At 43.0% G+C, this 8,412-nt stretch overlaps 1 long non-coding RNA gene across 1 annotated transcript; it reads right to left on the bottom strand.

Moving 5' to 3' along the window:
- Positions 1–3,824: 3,824 nt before the first annotated feature.
- Positions 3,825–6,651, bottom strand: LOC142775726 (uncharacterized). The gene is made up of 2 exons (XR_012886949.1): positions 6,429–6,651; positions 3,825–6,356 (listed from the first exon to the last, which is right to left on the bottom strand). It is a non-coding gene; the product is annotated as an uncharacterized LOC142775726 (long non-coding RNA).
- Positions 6,652–8,412: the final 1,761 nt, after the last annotated feature.

The following is an 8,412-nucleotide window of genomic DNA, read 5'->3' as shown; positions in this document are numbered from 1 at the left end:
AGGCTCAAAAGAAAGGGAAGAGGAGAGAACGATGACAGGGATGTATAAAAAAAAAGAAAGCTATAGAGAGGGAATAAGGAAGTAAGAGAAGAAAGGAAGAAAATATAGAGGACGAAAGAAGTGCTTCAGAGACATGAAAACATGTGTTGTAGGAAGGCTTGACGGAAAAGGAAGGTGAAAGGGTAACCTTAGTTTAGGAATAATATGGCTTAAACCACCCGCCGAGCTCAAGTGCCAAGTTGATGCTGGTCGGCAAGGTCCGGCAGTGAGATCGCAGCCTCCCACGCTTCACTGAGGGGGTTTGGTTCTGCATCTGTTGCTGCAGCTTGTAGCACTGGGGTGCTTGCCTTGCAGTGAAGTAGGAAGTGTGCCAGAGTGCCTGTCGCAATTCGGTGTGGGAAGATGTAGCTCTGCAACGTTGGTCTCACATGGTGGAATAGCATGCTGTGAACGAGTGTGTTGCTTTGGAGTCGCCTGTAGTCGGTGAATTCTTCTCCCGTGAGTCTCGCAATGTTAACGGCTCGAACGCAGGTTATACCCTCCACCAGAGAGAAAAAATAAAGAGTTATGAAAAGAAAAAAAAGAGAAAAGCAGAGAGGTAGAATGAGATGAAAGAGAGAAAAAGACAGAAAGAATAACAGATTTAAAAAACGGACAAACTGATAAGGAGATAAAAACAGACAAAAACATGGACTGGTTCATCTCTCGGTCATAAGAATTGACATAACAGGAAGAAGTGGATGAATGTTTACTCTACTTTAATACAAGAGAACTTGCACAATGTCTCTTAGTGGTTGACAGCTGTAGCTCTGTTTATTGTCAACGCACCCACATTGACGCTTAGTGACAAACCTCCATTCCAACGACTAACGTCCATGACCAAGTATTACAAAATCCTTGTGGTCATAGATGCTCATGGTAGCTGCAGTAAATGGTGGAAGTGAAATGAGAAAAGTCAGGACAGCAGTCACTGAATTGACGCCGAACTTGGGCTAAAGCCGCCTATATACTCACGGCGTGCCCGACTAAATAGGAACGCAACGCGCGTCGTGTGTACGCTGTTGGCCGGCCGCATTTTTTCGCGGTGCAAGCGTAAACGGAGGATGCAAAGTGACAGCCCGGTGACGCAGAACTGTTTTTGTTATGGATAGATGCTATGAGTGAGGCTGACGTTAAAGGTAATGCCGCCACATGGCGTTGTGTTAATGGACTGACAAAACTGCACTTCACCAAATAGAAGCACGCTGAATGAGACGAAAGCGTAGAAATGACGCTTTGAAGAACTAATCGTAGATGTCACGGTCCTGCATGATGCATAACATGGCTTCACTTAAAGCATTGTGAAAGGACAGGGTTAGATACAAAACGTGCGTTTGTAATACTACCGGAGAATGTGGCCGCGGCGCAGTGGGTAGCGCGCCCAGCCTCTGCTGTCGCTAACCGAAAGGTCGTTGGTTCGACTCCCATTGACTGAACTGTTTTTCTTTCAGACGTTGCGTAGTTTTTCGACGTCATTTCCGTGACAATATAGGTTACTGAAGTCTTGGTTAACTCCAGCATAGAACACTTTCGTGTTAAAAACAAGTCAGCTTCGCAGTTATGGTTTCAAAATGCCCGCAATGTAAAAGTTTTGCTGATTTCGAGGGGTAGCACTCCTAATTTGACGTTTTCTGTGTACCAGCGAGTTGCGCGCTCCTGTTTTGCGAACTAAATTCAAATTCAAATTCAAATTCTTTATTTCTGCCTTGTAGGGGTACAGACAGTGGAGGCGCAGAAAAAGCTGTCAGAGACAGCTTGACAAAGCCGCGACACCCTTTTGCTTAGCAGCAGCTTCACAGCAATGTTCATTAAACAACAGTATTAACATAGTGTAATGGCAAATACACAATAATCGACAAATACAAAAGAGACTCTAAAAGATATTATAAAATAGAAAAAAAAAAAAAACTAAGCTTACATATTAACGTACATGGCACGCAAAGTATTCTTTGACGAACTGAAGAGATCAAAACCACTATGCAAATATGAATTTAGAAGGGAAGGAAGAGTAAATTGCAGGCGTTGTCGACCTAAGTTTATTCTGGGTGTCGGCACAACCCAAGACTCTCCATGCCTTGTCATAAATGTCATTTTTCGTGCATGCAAATCGGCAAGGTATCGTAGATGGTTTATATTTTTTAGAGTTTCGAGTTGAAACCTGACACTCAAACGGAATTTGTACAAGTTCTCGATCTTTATTACATTACTTTGCAAAAAGAGATCTGCACTGGGCGAGTGCCAAGGTACATTATGAACATGACGAAGGAATCTCTTTTGCAGAATGTAGATACGCTGAAGACAGCCAGGAGTAGTCGTGCCCCAGACTAAGTGGCAATAGTTTAAATAAGAGTAAAAAAGGGAATTGTACAATAGTAGTTTTATTGGTTTCGGGAGAACGTATTTGAGCCTGCCTACGATCCCAGTTATTTGAGCCAGTTTCGTTGAAATGTGATCCACATGCTGTTCCCAAGACATAGAGGAGGAAAAAACCACTCCGAGGCACTTAAATTGTTCAACCACATCTATACATCGTGAGTTCAGTTTAATGCCGAAGGAAAAAGGAACTGGTTTATTTTTAGGGCGGAATACGACAGCTTGTGTTTTCTTCTCATTGATACGCATGCACTTGGATTCTGACCATTTTTGTAGCTCACTCATGGTATCATTGCAATCCCGAACAAGGATATCAAGATTATTTCCAGAAAAAAAGATGCTAGTATCATCAGCATAGATGATAAATTTAGCAGTGGTGTTGATATTGCAAATGTCGTTAAGATACATATTAAAAAGCAATGGTCCTAATATACTGCCCTGTGGAACGCCACAGGTAACAGACTTTAGTTCAGATTTTATGTTGTCAATGCAAACAGCCCGTTTTCTATGCGATAGATATGATTTCAGGAGCAACTGCGCCTGTCCACGAATACCATAACATTCTAAGTTTTGCAGGAGTATAGTGTGATTGACAAGATCAAACGCCTTCGAGAAATCTACGAAGATACCAATAACGAAGGCTTTCTTTTCAAACTGTGTTAATATATATTCCTTTTGTTCGAGTAGTGCTAGTTCAGCAGATTTATTTTTACAAAACCCAAATTGATTTGGTGATAGTAGGCTATGTTTATTAATAAAATCATACAACCTAGTATATAACACTTTCTCAAAAACTTTCGAAAATATTGGAAGTATGGATACTGGTCTATAATTACCTAAATCATTGCGATCTCCTTTCTTATATAGAACCGTTACTTTAGCAACTTACATTTGTTTAGGAAATGTACCGGTATCTAAACATAGGTTAAATATGTCTGCAAGAGTAGGCGCAATGACGGCGGCAACATGTTTCACAGGTCTCACTTGAATGCCATCTATGTCACAGCTATGACTGTTTTTAAGGTTTTGTAACACTGCTATAACTTCTTCTGTTGTAACAGGGCTCAGGAATATTGTATCATTATTAAAAGAATTAATGTATTTATTAGAATCATCGGACGGACTGTTATGGGCGAGAGTTGTAAAAAAGTTGTTGAAAACTTCCGCCAGTTCTACTCCAGATATATCTATCATTTAGCTTTAACATACGTAGGGAAGCCTGTGGTTGCTCCCGTCTAAGTAAGAGATTTAATCTTGACCACAGCAAATCATGGCGACCGTTTTTAACTTCAAGTAAAGTAGAGTAGTATTCCGCTCGTGCCTTACGCAATTTTTTTGTTAGCCTATTCCTGTATTTCTTAAATACCTTGAGGTCATCAGCTGAACGCGTATTTAAGAATACTTTGAACAGCTTATCTTTCGTTTTAATTTCTTCGCGTAATTCAATAGTTACCCAAGGTTTGCGCGTTTTGCGTTTTAATCCGCGCACTTTTAGTGGGAAGCAGGAATGATAAAGCTGCTTGAATACGTAGAGAAACTTATCGTAGGCCTCATTTGCATCATTTGAAAGGCCGGTGCCATCCCACTGAACTTGTGTTATTGAGTTGTAAAATAAACTCAGGGTTTGGTTTGTTATACGCTGATATGCAGCTTTTTCTTGCCAGTACTTTACCGCTGGAATCTTATTTATACTTAAGAACACCGGAAGGTGGTCGCTGATTGCGCATGTTATTACACCTGTTGCAGCTATTGGTTGAGATGAGTTCGTAATAAGCAGATCAAGAAGAGACGCACCCTCTGGTGTAACCCTTGTTGGAATTTTTATAAGGTTAACGAATCCGTTCGAAGCCAGAGTTGTGTTAAAATTCATAGCAAAATAATTATCCTTCAACAAATCAATATTAAAATCCCCACCAGCTATTAATGTGTATTTACTGTCCGTTATAAATGAAAGGAAATTATCGTAAAACTGGAAAAACTTGAGCGCATTTCCCTTAGGGGGACGATAGCACACCGAAAACACGAACTGACCAGTACAGACTGATATGATTTCAAAATCATCAGTAATCAGAGAGTACGAGTCCAGCTTATCGCATTCTATATTGTTAGACACCAGCAAAGCAACTCCACCTCCTCGCTGGCTGGAGCGGTTCAGAGAATAAGTTTTATAGTGAGTCATCGTAAAGGTGTCAGAATCATTGGTGCTCCAAGTTTCAGTGAGCATGACCAAAGAAAAAGTAAATGAAAATTCACCGAAAAATTCCTCCAAACACATGGTCTTGTTTTTTACAGAGCGTACATTTAAGTGAATGGCTTTAAACGATGTTGGCTTAGTAGTACATGAAGTAATTTTATTAAGATCACTCGGAAGAAAATAACTCATGTGCTCCATCGTGATTACATTTCAAAAGAAAACAAAGCATTCAACGTGAAGCACTATAGGTGCTCTAAGTCGCTCTTTCCCTTCACATGCACAGCATTCACTCCCTCGCTTTTCCGAACGAGAACTTTTCCGTTGAGATACCAAACAAACTTGTAGCCTTTATCTTTGGCGCATTCTTTCGTTGCTTGGAGCAGTTCTCTATTGCGGCGTGTCAGATTTTCTTGCATGAAAATTGGTGGGTGGCTATCCTTAAGGTTCTTTTTATTCCTGATCCACTGGTCCCTTATCGCTTGCTTTGTAAAGCGGACAATGATGCCTGGCACCTTGCCATGTTTTGCAGGAATTCGATGAACATTCGCAACATCCGATTCCATTAAGTGAGGCACTTGAAGTTTGTCAGCTACGTCATTTAATGTGACCATAAGATTCTCATTTGCTACTTCTCTAATACCATGCAGTTCCAAGTTTAGCTGCCTGCTTCTAAATTCAAGGTCATGCATCTCTTTTTCAAGTTGGGCACAGGTTACTTGATTTAGGTCATCTTTTTTTTCAAGCTCAGACACCTTTTTTTTTATGTCTTTTAAATCGGCTTCTTGATGGCAGAACTTTTGCTCAAATTCATCGAACTTTGTAGATATGAAGGTAAGAGACTCTTCAATGCTTTCAACTTTTTTTGTCAGGGGCATCAGCCGTTCTAACTTCTGGTTAATTGACATGAGGGCAAGCTTAATTTCTGTTTCAGAATCATTACTGTCTTTACTGCACATGTTGCCACCACTAGCACTTCTACACGACGGACACTGCCATGATTTCTTTGCGGCCTCGTTCTTTGCCTTGAACGACTTTTCTGTTAGGCCAGCGCATTTTCCAAAGTGATAACCGTTCTCGCACTTACAACATTCCACAAAGGGCTCGTCAGGAGAGATGAGCAGATTACATGTGTTACAAGAAAGAGACATTGTTTCAAGTGTAGCTATGCAACCACAATACGGTGCCCAGCGGTACACAAGCAAAACCAATAGCAGCAGCAGCGACAGCAGCAGCAGTAGAAATACTATTGCAACTGAATATTATTGAACACAGTAACACTAACCTGCAAAAAGAGAAGTTTTTGAGACGATGTTCACGGCTTGCTGCCGCTGCTGCTAAGTGGTGGGCGGGTCACCGTGCTCCGCTTTTCTTGTGCCGAGCTGGCTAGATGCGCATGTGCAGAGACGACTTGCGGGTGAATCCTCGTCCCAAGGGCAGATCCACGTGAAATTCGCAGAAGCGGTCCGGCGAAACACTTCTTGCACTCCGTTCACTGCGGGTCCGGACGTAGACGACACTGCAAAAAGAGCAGTTTTTGAGACGATGTTCACGGCTTGCTGCCGCTGCTGCTAAGTGGTGGGCGGGTCACCGTGCTCCGCTTTTCTTGTGCCGAGCTGGCTAGATGCGCATGTGCAGAGACGACTTGCGGGTGAATCCTCGTCCCAAGGGCAGATCCACGTGAAATTCGCAGAAGCGGTCCGGCGAAACACTTCTTGCACTCCGTTCACTGCGGGTCCGGACGTAGACGACACTGCAAAAAGAGCAGTTTTTGAGACGATGTTCACGGCTTGCTGCCGCTGCTGCTAAGTGGTGGGCGGGTCACCGTGCTCCGCTTTTCTTGTGCCGAGCTGGCTAGATGCGCATGTGCAGAGACGACTTGCGGGTGAATCCTCGTCCCAAGGGCAGATCCACGTGAAATTCGCAGAAGCGGTCCGGCGAAACACTTCTTGCACTCCGTTCACTGCGGGTCCGGACGTAGACGACACTGCAAAAAGAGCAGTTTTTGAGACGATGTTCACGGCTTGCTGCCGCTGCTGCTAACTTGGAACTGCTTGGAACTAATCATCTACTTCCACGTCAGTGTTACGTTGAGTGTCCGTAACGGACGGTTTGAGTACATAAAAAGGTAAACGCGAAAAGATTATAACTGCTAAGGATTACACTGGCGCAGTTTTGCGGCATTATCATATTTTACTGACATTTTGAAGTAGTAATAAACCTCTGGGAAACAAATATAGTAGTAAACAGCGGTCAGTATACCGAAGTCAGATGCGCGTACTAATAATTACAGCTACGGCTATAACCTAATGACGTAGAATAGTAAAGAAAAAATTAAGGACAAAATAATTTCTAGTTGTGGAGAGCGGTGAAAAACAAATACACTTGGAACTTAATACAAAAAATGACGCGTTTGCAGCACTCACCGCATAGGGGCAATTCGTATCGATAGTCGCTCGACGCCTGCCTTCAAGGGCTGTCTCGCAATTGACTTGGATATTTCCTCAGCATAGGGGTAGAAATATGACAATAAACATACAAGAAGGGGGGTCAGGCACTCAGCTAGGTTAAGCTCACAAGGTCAGCAGTTCAAATTCACGCGTTTTTTTTTATAGAAATACGGAGTTCCAAACAGAGCGCTCATTCTCGTCTCTTGTGTTTGTTTTGCGCTGAGAAGTTTAATAATGAATTACCAACTATCCCCATCCCACATTTTACTTCAGTTAAGAGAAGGCCAGACGAGCAACGAGGAATGTGAAGTTGAGAACTGATAGGCAGTCATGTAGTATTCAATGAGAAAGTGTGACAGAACCTCTGCTTAGAGATAGCTTATCAGCCTAAAATACAAAAGGTCCGTCGTTCGATTGCTGGTGCTGGACTACTCCCAACCGAATTGTATATATTTATTTGAAACGTGTGATGGTGAAATGCCCCGCCGCGGTGGTCTAGTGACTAAGGTACTCGGCTACTGACGCGCAGGTCGCGGGTTCAAATCCCGGCTGCGGCAGCTGCATTATCGATGAAGGCGGAAATGTTGTAGGCCCGTGTAGTCAGATTTTGGTGCACGTTAAAGAACCCCTGGTGGTCGAAATTTCCGGAGCCCTCCACTACGGCGTCTCTCATAATCATATGGTGGTTTTGGTACGTTAAACCCCACATATCAATCAATGTGTGATGGTGAAATCGTAAAAACAAACGTCTGGGGTGTGACCTCACAAGCGACCACAGCCGGTAATGCACTTCCTCGCCAGAGAGGGATTTGGACACCCTGGTGCAGTACTTAGCCACTACTTTTCATTAACCCTCGGCCCTCAGTCCCCAGTGGCTGCGAAGCAACTGACCAAGACAGTGGCAAGACTTGCGATATAATGGAGGGTGCTAAGAGTCTCTGGGTCTGGACAGGCTGCCATTGAAATCGGAACATGGCTACCTTCGACGCTAGAACGCTATATAGTGAGGCTAGTCTAGCTGTCTTATTCGAGGAATTAGATGGCGTTAAATGGGATGTAATATGGCACAGAAAAGTTAGGAGGACACGTGAGGCTTATACTCATACATTGCCGAAGAACAGACCCAGCCTATGCTACCACGGATTAGTTGACAAAAGACAATTAGGGACAGGGTTTTTTATTCAGAAAAGTTTTGATTACAACATACAGGACTACTGTAGCATTAGTGAGAGGGTGACAAATATTGTAATCAAGTTTAACGAAAGGTGCAAGACCAAGGAGGTACAGACCTACAAGCTTAAATCCCATCATGGTGGCCATTCGGTTGAACGCTTCTAGGAAGACGTAGAGTCAGCAATT

Source organism: Rhipicephalus microplus, chromosome X, assembly GCF_043290135.1.
Source record: "Rhipicephalus microplus isolate Deutch F79 chromosome X, USDA_Rmic, whole genome shotgun sequence".
Taxonomy (NCBI): domain Eukaryota; kingdom Metazoa; phylum Arthropoda; class Arachnida; order Ixodida; family Ixodidae; genus Rhipicephalus; species Rhipicephalus microplus.
This window is presented reverse-complemented; position numbering and strand designations above follow the sequence as displayed.